This window comes from Onychostruthus taczanowskii, unplaced genomic scaffold (genome assembly GCF_017590055.1).
Source record: "Onychostruthus taczanowskii isolate IOZ18803 unplaced genomic scaffold, ASM1759005v1 scaffold23, whole genome shotgun sequence".
NCBI classification, from domain to species: domain Eukaryota; kingdom Metazoa; phylum Chordata; class Aves; order Passeriformes; family Passeridae; genus Onychostruthus; species Onychostruthus taczanowskii.
Genome location: NW_024499573.1, coordinates 2,768,357 through 2,779,619, shown reverse-complemented (window position 1 = coordinate 2,779,619; position 11,263 = coordinate 2,768,357).

Sequence of the window (11,263 nt, the reverse complement as noted above, 5' to 3'; positions counted from 1 at the left end):
ACAACCTGGAGTCTTCTTCTGGGAAGTGTATGCAACAGAGCTGAGACACTTGCGATGGACAGGAGGGCTTCGTGCACAGCGGTGAATCCAGCGCTCCGCCGAGGCTGTGCCGGCGCACGGGACTCCGAACTGCTGGGAATGAATGGTCCCTCCCAGCTGCCAGCGGCTGCGAAGGGCTTGTGGCAATGCTACTGGACAAGAGCCAAATTTGGGCTGGGAAAAGTTCTGGAAGTGTACCAGTGGAAGCAATTTCAGTGCCGAAGATCGTTCCTGAGCACGTTTGGAATGTATGGCTGTAGATAAATAGGTACAGACATGCAAGAAGCAATGCTCGGTTTTGACTTTGTGGTTAATTTTTTTACATTTTTTAGGAACTTTTCATTTGGCTAATCAAACATTATCTCAAAAATGAAGGAGAACCAGGATGAAATTCTGTTATTTGTCCCACAGTATGTTAAGTGACACAATGCAAAGAAACAAAATACTACTTTAAAAAAAGAAATCTGTACTACTTATGCTGGGGGAAGCAGTGTTTCTAGGTACCATTTTCCTAACCCGTTCAGGGTTAGGAAAATGCCTCAGATGCCATCTGACACAGCACTTCTGACACCTTCTGCCCCCGTGCAGACACCACAAACCTTCCCCAGCTTGCCCGCTCTAAGAAGAGGAAGAAAGCTCGGCTCTTGGCACATGATCAGGAGGAAGAGGTCGAAAAGGGTGGGAACTACCGATGTTTCTTTTGAAAAGGAAGAGGTTGAAAATGGTGAGAACTGAGGATATTTCTGCTCAGGATGAACTGTCTCCTGCAACTGCCAAGGTCCTGTTTCTCAGAGGTGATTCTCCAGAGCTGTCAGAAGTGTTGCTCCCTACCCCCTGAAACGTTATCAGACACATGCAGATTTTAGGTTACAAAATCTACCGTGACTCTTAAAGGACACTGGGGATTGTTGGTAGTTCCTGGGCTGGCTCAGATGCTGAAGTGTGAGAAGGCTCTGAGAATTAGCTTCTCAGACTCCAAAACATGGACCAGCTTCAGAAAAATCCACTGTATTTTAAATATATAACTTTTGGGGGATATTTGGTGTATATAGGCAACTTCTTACTCCCTTGGCAGTTCAGCATGAAATTGCACTGACTGCCCTAAAACGTTTGCACTGCCAGTTTGTAAGCTCTGGGCTTAAACAGCAGCTTAGTCCTGCAGCTGGGCTTGTCCAGTTTCTGTCACAAGGACTGTAGTTGCATAAAAATAGTACGCCCCCAAAGCACAATACATTGCATACAATTCAAAATTAAATTAATACTGTTGTTAACTCATAGGTTAAAATATAAACCTAAATGCCAAGAAATAAAATGCTTCCTAATTTGACAATGATGCCTTGACCACATATATAACTGTAGATCTCTTACTGAAATTGTTACTGTTACTTTGGTGCCTGTACCATTTTAGTGCCCACATAGCCTGTGTAAGAAGGATCTTGTAGCCACAAAGCATTCACATCCTTTCACCAGAGAATTTACACTGGAGTCAAATTAGTTTCCATGGAATAGAAAATCTAACCTTACATGAAACTAGCTACTTCTTTTTTTTAGTTTTGTTTCTCCAATTTAGTTAATGCATATTCAAAAGATCCATCCAGTTCCAGCATTTTTTTAAATTTCAGACAAGGTTCTGTCAAGTTGTAAAAGAAAAAAAGCAAAGCACCAAATTGTGCAACTGAAAATTAAAATTAAGATTCTGTTCTATTTTACAGCTAGATCTAACTGATCTCATATGCTGGGATTTATCTCAAAGATGTTTTACCAGATTTCACTAACCCATTAGACATCCTAGAAATTTGAATCCTTGCTAGACATAGAATTACAGCTTAAGATAAACTGATTACCCCCATAACATGTCTCCTACTTAACAAAATAGGAGTGTCTCATATGTAAATGTAATCTAAAATTTAGCATCCAGCAAAGGTCATTAGAGAGATGCAACTCTAAATTAAGAAATCTTATTAGCCAGCTAAAAATGCAATAAAGTAAAACAAATACTGGTGTTGTAACAGTAGAAGCTGAATATGTAAATATTCACCACTAAACTTTTATAAAACACTACTTTTTAAAGGGTTTTAACAAATTTATTACAATAAGATTATTTAGAAATGAGCTGTTATAACACGGAATGCTCACAATATCCCTCTAGTTTAGTAGTATTATCTTCAGCTTCCAGATGGAGAAAATTAGACCTTTCTTTATAGTGCTTGTTGGACCAGTTTCAAGCAACAATGGAATAGAAAGGCCAACGCTAAAAGAAGAAAGCTCTATATAAATTATGTCCTTGTCATAGCATGATAGATAAATAGTTGCCTAACTAATAGTTGCCTAATAGTTGCTAATTCCAAGATGCCACAGAGTCTCTGAGTGGATTATGTAGGTGAGGGTCTCAAGATGAAAATCTGGTTCTTTGAAATCCAGGTTCCAGATTTCACTAGTATGGGAGCTTTGTATTTCACATTAAGTAGCTATTTTAGATCAGCATCCCTCTTAAAGAGGTGCCTGGAAAAGGGCCAAATGGCATTTTGGTTTTTAAGCTTAAAATTTGTCAAGAACTCCACTGAAAGCAGTAGTAATGCACAGTCTGAGTTATACAGTTCCAACTGGTTTTCTGAGGAAATAAAGTTTCCATGTTCATTACTGTGCATCATCAACCAAATGACACAGGCATCTCAAAGAAAAGGAGGTTCCAGGAAACACCAGCTGAGGAGGTGCTGCACTATCAGCTCGCACATGGGAGAGACTCTACCCCACAGGAAAAAAGATTCAGCTGGTGCCAGCACTCAGAGATCTAGCTTGTTGCTTCTAGAGTAACATTTCTACTTTATAAAACAATTCCATGTGGTGGCAGTGATATAAACGAGACATGTTTGTGTATACCTGATGTGTGTATAACCACATGTGAGCACTGGGGCTGAACACAACAGTGTGAAGCCAACACTCCTATAACTCTGAACTAGGATGACAATCTTGATATGAGCAAAGAAAGCATGATCTTGAAAGGATTGGGTTGGGGTTTTTTTCAATTGTATATATAAAATATTTCTTCTGAAATAATGAAAAAGTTCATATGAGCAAGACACACTGTCATGATCAGCTTATTACAGAAATACTTGGGGAGAACTACCCTGTTACAGGCTGATCCAGCCCCAGAGCAAGAGGGCACAGGAGCTAAGCATTACAACAGCACTGCTCAGGAAAAAGACCTTCAGAATTGCTGCAACCACCTGCAGTAAACATTAACAATTGAAATTGCCTGTGGCTAAACTGCTGCTTAGTGCTGTGTTAGCTTTTTGTAGTTATCGTGTTCACTGTTTATTTACAATCTACTATCTTTTTAAAGCAATGATACAGTATTGCCTTTAATGAAAATGCTGAAATCCAGCTGCCAGGAATTGCCTTGATCTCAGCCAAGCAAGCAGAATTCAAACGAGCGTAAAAACATGGGCTCAAGAAACAATACATTATTTTGTAGAGGAGTGGGTTGGAGGGCTTTTTGGGAATAAGGCTGTTTTGAGAATACAAATCAAACTTTACAGACATTATGTTGTCTGATTTTCATGCCAGCTGTTCCCTGGCATCTAGCTGATTATTTTATCCAGTATTACCTAGAAGTTACCCTTCAGCTAATTAAATTGCAATAGCTTTTCTTTCCCATGGTTAACCACTGGGCAGCAACTGCAAAGGCCTGCAGGCCACTGACACTGGTCTTTTGTGCTCTCAAGCTGCAAGGAAGACTGTCTAAATTAAACATAGAGGCTGTTGGCTGAATTTATAACATTTCAGTTGCTCATTAACAGAGCACTCTTTTGAAGCTGTTGATTAAAAGCTTTCTTCAGGGAATATTACAGTATTCTGTCTGCATGCAGTTCTCTTTTTTTCTCATAAGTATTTATGCAGTGAAATAAGTCTGTAAGTGCCAGACAGCCCACTACCTGACAGCTGAGGGCTTTTATCAGAAAGATAAATGGAAGGACTTTGGATAGCTCATAACAACAATTTTTCAAGAATAACATGCCAAACAAATGATTCTGCCTGATGCAGTAACTCAACAGGAAATTCCTGTGGGTAAATTCATCTGATTTAGCTAAGCAGGTAGGTTTCTTCTTGCCCTTTAGCAGACTCACTGCAGATTAAGGATCAGTCCCTTTTTATTGCTTTTGTTTTCATTGTACACAAGTGTCATTTCCATCCCTCCCTGTGACTATAACCACATAGAGGTTCCCTGTTTTAGAGCGTTATTCTGATTTGATGGTGGATGAGTTTCCAAAACTCCAACATTTATTTCAACCTTTTTCTTATTTTAAGAAAGTCACTTCAGAGAATATTTTCTCCAGAAAATAATTAGGAGGTCACCCAAGTCTCTGGTATGATTCAACTGAAACTAACACACTGAAAACTGAAATTAATGCAGTTACTGAGAGTAATAGAATTTGGCACCTGTTCAGGCAGTCGAGATAGCCACCATTCTTTGATTCTCTGATTCATTCCTCCTCTGTTCAGATTGTTCAGGTAGCATTGCTTTGGGCATTTTTCAGCAATCTGTGGAAGGAAAGTGGATTTTTCCATTACCCAAAAATGCTGCTAATGATACTCATCACAGTTTATAATACAGTAAATGTACACTTACATGCTATTTTAACACCCAGATAACTGAGTTTGCTCTTTTATTTCCTCTCTTAAAACCTGCTTTCTCACTCTTTAATTCCTATAATCTTACTAATGCTTAAGTTAGCCAACACAAACTACATGTAGTATGTAGTTTTATGCCGATAATAATACAGTGTGATTACAGACTTCCCCAAAATAGTCATTGATCCAGGGCAGCTTTTGTTTAGCTATCAGACTTCCCTGTTGTGCTCTAACTGTGGAAACAACATATATGAGCATTCTGCTTCACAAGCTCTATCCAGCTTCCTACTTGATTTCCCAGCCTGATTGATTGCCATCGTGTTGTAGACTGTCAGGATTCATGACATTATAGCAGACCGGCCAAATTTGTGTCCCGGCTCATCTCTCTGTGCTCTAGGTGCTCTTGTACAAAAGTTGTATCACTCACACCTCAGCTGTATAAAACTAGTCCTCTGTGCTCTCCCAACAGTCAGTGAAGGAAGCAGGTACCTCGACTTTTGGGTTGTCCTTTGTACTCTGTACCTCTCTTAGGCTGGTTACTTAGAAATGTCTCTTCATGGTACCTCCCTCCCCCACTGATTGTAGCAGAGTGAATTAGTAGATCAGCAGACTCAAACAGCCAACTTCCAGGCAGCTACCCCCAGGCAAAACAAACCTTATCCTGAACTTCAGGCTAGGAGCTCATTACATTTGTCTAAATATCCCTTATCTAAATATCAGATCCATATATTTTAATATATTAGACAATATTATACAGATTATAAATGCATTCTCTCAAGGGCACAAGAAGTTGAACTTATATTCTGCAAGGACCTACAGCATTTTAATGCAGGAGGCTGGAAATTTTGCAGCATCTTTACGTAGTTTTAAATATTGAGTGCTTGCCATTAATTAAATATAAATACAGTAATTACATGAGCATTCCTTGAGTTATTTATTTTATATTACAAGAAGTTTATTTTTTTTAATGCATGCACATATTCAAGGTTCAAGACTGTGTAGCAACTGGATTTTGTGCTGATTTTAGTGTGATGAACAACCACAATGTAGAAGTTATCAAGCGAAAAGCTAGGACTGTTGACAGATGGTTGGGAAACAGAAAGTTGGGGATTTTATAAACTGAGAAGCTGTCAGAAGTTTGGAAACGTGGAATATCATTGGTCAGATATTTCTGCTCACATAAGAGGCGAACTTCTTAGAGCTGATACTCAAACTTTTACATTTCAAGTTACTAATCTGATTGCACTGAGTTTATTCATGCATTTCACTAAATATAATTTTTTTCAGACTGATTTCAGATTCACTGGCCTTTTTTACAGTCCTTTGAAGGAAAACAATTTCTGAAGCTTCTTAAACTCACTGTGCTCTATGTCCCAGATTGATGCCTTTCTCAAATCCCATTACAGCCCAGAATGGCAGACTACCATTTTTTTATGGGAGACAGCTGCTTTTGCTAGTAATTTTCTTCCTATCACTTTTCTACATTTTTCTTCTGACTTCCAGATGTTTGGCAGCCAGTGCAGTGCAGTAAGTCCAAGAAAGCTTCCAAACATCTACTGAACCCAGACAGCGTGCATGCACAGGTTTTCTCTGTAGCTGATGTGCACTGTGATGCTTTTCCCTCACAAAAGCCATGCAACTCAAGGCTTGTCTGCTCAGAAAATCACCAGGTTTGCAGTGCGAGAATTTCAGTGCACGTGTGTTAATAAGTTGATTTATAAACAAGCTGTTAGTTTGCAATTTCCAGAAGACAAAGAAATTAACACAAACACTTAGAGATCCAGAATACCTTAAATACATTTGCTTCCACGTTTGCCTTTGGAACTTCAGATGCTGAGGTATAAGAGTACCTGTGTGCCTCTGAAATAGATTGATTTTTTTTATTTTTTTTTAATTTGGAAATCGCATTTAACTAAGTATGTAAGAACTGGGTTAATATGAGAGGCTTAAGAGATCCACCTAAGAGGCATTTTCAAACACAACATGGTCTTCATAGCAGATAAGCTATAGCATGTCAAACGAAATAAGGTCTGGAATAGGAATCCAAGTCATTACTACTAAGTAGATCCAGCAGAATTAGGGGATGGGCAGTTACTCTCTGGCTGATTGCAGTTACTGCATTAGTAGTAATGCATAAGGGTTGCACTAATTCAAGCATTAGCCATAATCTCATGTGTTTCTGACTGCCTATCAGTCATCCTGCTAGTCTATTAATGCTGGCAGATCTACTTTTGTATTATGTAATGTATTTGTTTTATCCTAAAACATTCTTCCCAGTAAAAAAAAAAACGCAGAAAGCTTCAGAACTTGCTTCCAGCTGCACAGTGCACAAATTTCACAGCTATTCCTTTTGTCTTTTCCACCTTTTTGCCATATGATAAACCTGTATTTTCCAGTCTTAGCTTTCTAGCAGTGAAATTATCTACTTCTCAATCTTTTCTTTTAGAATTATAAGTGAAGCACTAGGAGTAATTTTTAGTATATTTATACATACAACTTGATTATAAAGGATTTACTGAGAAATTCTAAACACACCAAATCTTCTTCAAACTATTCCGTTCCACTATTTTCCGAAGTTTTCAGTAGCCCGTGGAAAAATAAATGAAAAAATGTGGCATTCCGATTTTTATTTGATCCATATAAGGTAGTCATGCATTTCTCAGAAATTTATGGATTGACCCTCTCTGTGTCTACATAAAATCTACCCCAGAGAGGTTGTGGACTCCCCATCCCTATATATGTTTGAGACCAGGCTGGAGGGGGCTCTGAGCAACCTGATCTAGTGTGTACCCCCACATGGAGGAGGGCTGGAACCAGATGGTCTTTAGGGTCCCTTCCCACCCAAACCATTCTATGATTTCTCCCCCAGATGTGAATAAAGACAACACATCTACACAGTCTACATTAAAGTTCTAGGAACTATGTGCATAGTTGAGATTTGCTATCTGATCTTTACAGCCATAGACTATAAAGTCCCAAATCAAAGTTCAGCAGAGTCAATGAGACCTTTAACTTAATTCAAAGTACTTACCTTTAAACAGATTACTTGACTTACATGTAATGGTGGCTGACACAATGAGAACATGGAATGGAATGGAATATTTCAGTTGGAAGGGACCGACAATGGCCATGCAGTCCAACTGCCTGACCCATTCAGGGCTGACTGAAAGTTCAAGTGTGTTAAGGACATTGTCCAAATGCCCCTTAAACACTGTCAGGCTCGGGGACTGACCACCTCTCTAGGTGGTTCCAGCAGTTCCTCTCAGTTCCAGCATTTGCCCACCCTCTTGGTAAATAAGTGTTTCCTAATGTCTCTTTTTTTACCACTTTGCTTTGACTTCTGCAAATGCTTATGTGGGATGACTTGCTTTCATTTGCAAGTTAGAGAACGGAGTAAGACTTCCAGGTAGAAAAGGGAAACAACAGATAAAGACAACTTAGATAAATTAAATGTTCTAAATTGTGTCAGCCTGCTATAACCTGTAACCATTCTCTACTAGTACTCTATTAAGAAAGCAAATGCTTCATTTGCTTTCTAAATAAGGAACATGTAAATTAAACAAGAAAGAAATTGTCAAGCATACCAATGGAAAAAAGGGAGAATCCAAAACTCAGGAATTCAGGAAAGATAGTTATTTGCCATTTTACAACTACTACTACTCCTCCTCTACTACCAATAACAACAACAATAATAGTAACAACAACAACAGTAATAATAAGTATTCCTAAGCATCTATACAATAGGTAAGAGGAAATTATCAAGAAAAGGGAACCAGACTCCTCAGATTGCTGTATGGTGAGAGTGACAAGTGATAGGCATAAATTGAAATGTGAGAGGTTCAAGCTAGATTCAAGGGAAAACATTTTCACTGCGTGTCAGTCAAGCTGTGGAACTGGTTGTTCACAGAGCTTGTGAATCTCTGCTTTTGCAGGTTTTCAAAATCCAGCAGGATTGAGTCTGATCTGAACTCATAGCTGACCCTGGTTCCAGCAGAGTGTTGGACTAGGGACTTCCTATGATCCCCTGCAAATTAAATTATCCTGAAATCCTGTGGTGGTAAATAAGAGGTAATGTGGTTTTACCAGAAAACAACCTATTAAAAGCAACATTCTGTAAACAAAACTCAACAACCAATGAAGAAACCTTGTGATTTCTCTCCAATAAAGAAACCACAGTAGAACCATGTGATTTTCAGAGGTATAGACAATGTGACACATGAGCTAAGATTGAAAAAATTCATGTCTTTAGTCTAGCAATGAGAGTATTGAAGGAAGATATATCAGTTCTCAAATACATAGAAAGTATTGGAGAGATACAAAGTGTTCTTCATGTCCATTGATATGGTAAGAAGCAAAAGCCTTAAATTGCAACTTGAAGATTTCAGTTATATTTTACAAAAAGCTTTTGAACTGTAAAGAATGTTACACGCTAACTGACTGGAGAGATCTGAAGAATCAGCAAAACTGCAAATTTTTAAGGTCAGATTGAACAAATATCTGTCAGGAGCTGATTAGATAGAGTGGATTCTGCTCTGATGCAAGAGGATGAACTGGAAAACCCTTTCAGATCTCTTTTTTAATCATGTCTTAAGAAGCAACTCCATCCTTATTACTAAATTTGCATGAAAAAAATGAAAAAGTGTACCAGTGTCACCTCTCCAAGTTTTCTTATATTATGCCAAGTTTTTTTTTCTCTACTTGTTAATCCCCTCCTTCCTTCTCTCTGCCCAACTTCATGTACTGAGCACAATGCCATATGGTACAGAATATTCCTTTGGTTAGTTGGGGTTGACTGTCCTGGTTGTGCCCCCTTTCTAATTTCTTGTGCACCCCCATCCCATTTGCTGGTGGGGTGGGGTGAGAAACGGAAAAGGCTTTGACTTTGTATAAGCGCTGCTTAGCAAAATCAAAAATATCCCTGAATTAACAATACTGTTTCCCAGCACAAACCCAACATTTAGCCCAAACCAGCTACTAAGAAGAAAATTACCCTTTTCCAGCCAAAACCAGCACACTTAATGACACAGGTACACAGACATAGGAACCTTTCAGCTAGGCTTGAAAACACGTTCTTGATCTGGTTCATTTCACAGCATCACAGAATACCCTGAGTTGGAAGAGACCTTAAAGATCACCTAGTTCCAACGCCACTTCCATAGGCAGGGACACCTTCCACTAGTCTAGGTTGCTCAAAACTCCATCCCGTCTGGCCTTGAACACTTCCAGGGATGGGCATCTATGACTTCCCTGGGCAAACTGTTCCAGTGCCACGCCACCGCTGAAGTAAAGAATTTCTTCCAAATATCTGATTTAAACTGATTGTCTTTCAGTTTGAAGCTGTTCCCCCTTGTCCTGTCACTACACACACTCATAAAAAATCTCTCTCCAGCTTTCCTGTAGGTCCCCTCCAGGTATTGCAAGGTGCCTTGAAGTCTTCTCTTTTCCAGGTTGAACAGCTCCAACTCCCTGAGTCTGTCTTCATAGAAGAGATGCTCCAGCCATCTGCTCACCTTCTCTGGACTCACTTTAACAGGTCCACATCCTTCTTATGCTGGGGACCCCAGCCTGGCTGCAGCCTCACCTTTGACCTGCTGGCCCTGCTGCTTTGGATGCAGCCCGGGATACATTTGCCTTTCTGGGCTGGGAGCATGCAGAGCCAGGTCATGTTTACGAACACTTCCAAGTCCTTCCCCCCTGGGCTGGCTGCTCCTGATCCATCCCCTGCCCAGCCTGTACTTTGCTTGGGATTTCCCTGGCCCATGTGCAGAACCTTGTAGGTGGCCTCACTGAACTTCATGAGGTTCACAGCTCAAGCAAGTCACACTGGTAGTGAAGAATGCTGAGACCAGCCTGACTTAGCAATCCCAAAATTGAACATTCAGAGGAGGAACAATATTTCCCGGCAGAAACTGGCACCTCTGAGGATGTGGCAGAGTTCCTGATAAAGGAGCCAACAAGTGACAGTACTGATAATGTAGCCTGGAGACATGTGACTCATAGTCAATCACTTTGTACTGTAAAAGCTCAGTCCCTCTTTTTAATGGCAGGGTTTTCTAACATACCCCTTCTGTGTGGGGAGACTCCTCCCTTGGGTGGGGACACCCCTCAAGGTTAATCCTCAAGGCTGAGCAAGAGATTTGCCCACAGGCATTGTATGAGTGAGTAATATCAATTTCCATAATTATTTTGCTACTTTAATATCATTGTTTCAACATTGCTTTGATACATAGTGCCCTATACTAGTAGTTATAGCTACCTATACTGTGCTGTAAATAATTCTGATTAAGGTATTTTAGTCTTTTCATCATCATAATCAATTTAATTTCTTATCTACTTTATTCATATAAATTTATTTGATTTGCCATCTTTAATTCTGTGGTACAAAGTTGTATAAAGGCTCAATTACACCTATATAATAATTTAGAAATAAACCATTGAAAGACTGGGACTAGGATTGGATCCAGCTCCACCCAGACTCCTTTTTGAGAAAGAGTTTAGAAAGCAAGAGGGTCCTTTCTGCACATTGTGACTGAACAGGGCAGGGGGCTCTTCCCAATAGACTTTGTCTGAAGCTCCCATTCTGCCCCTGACA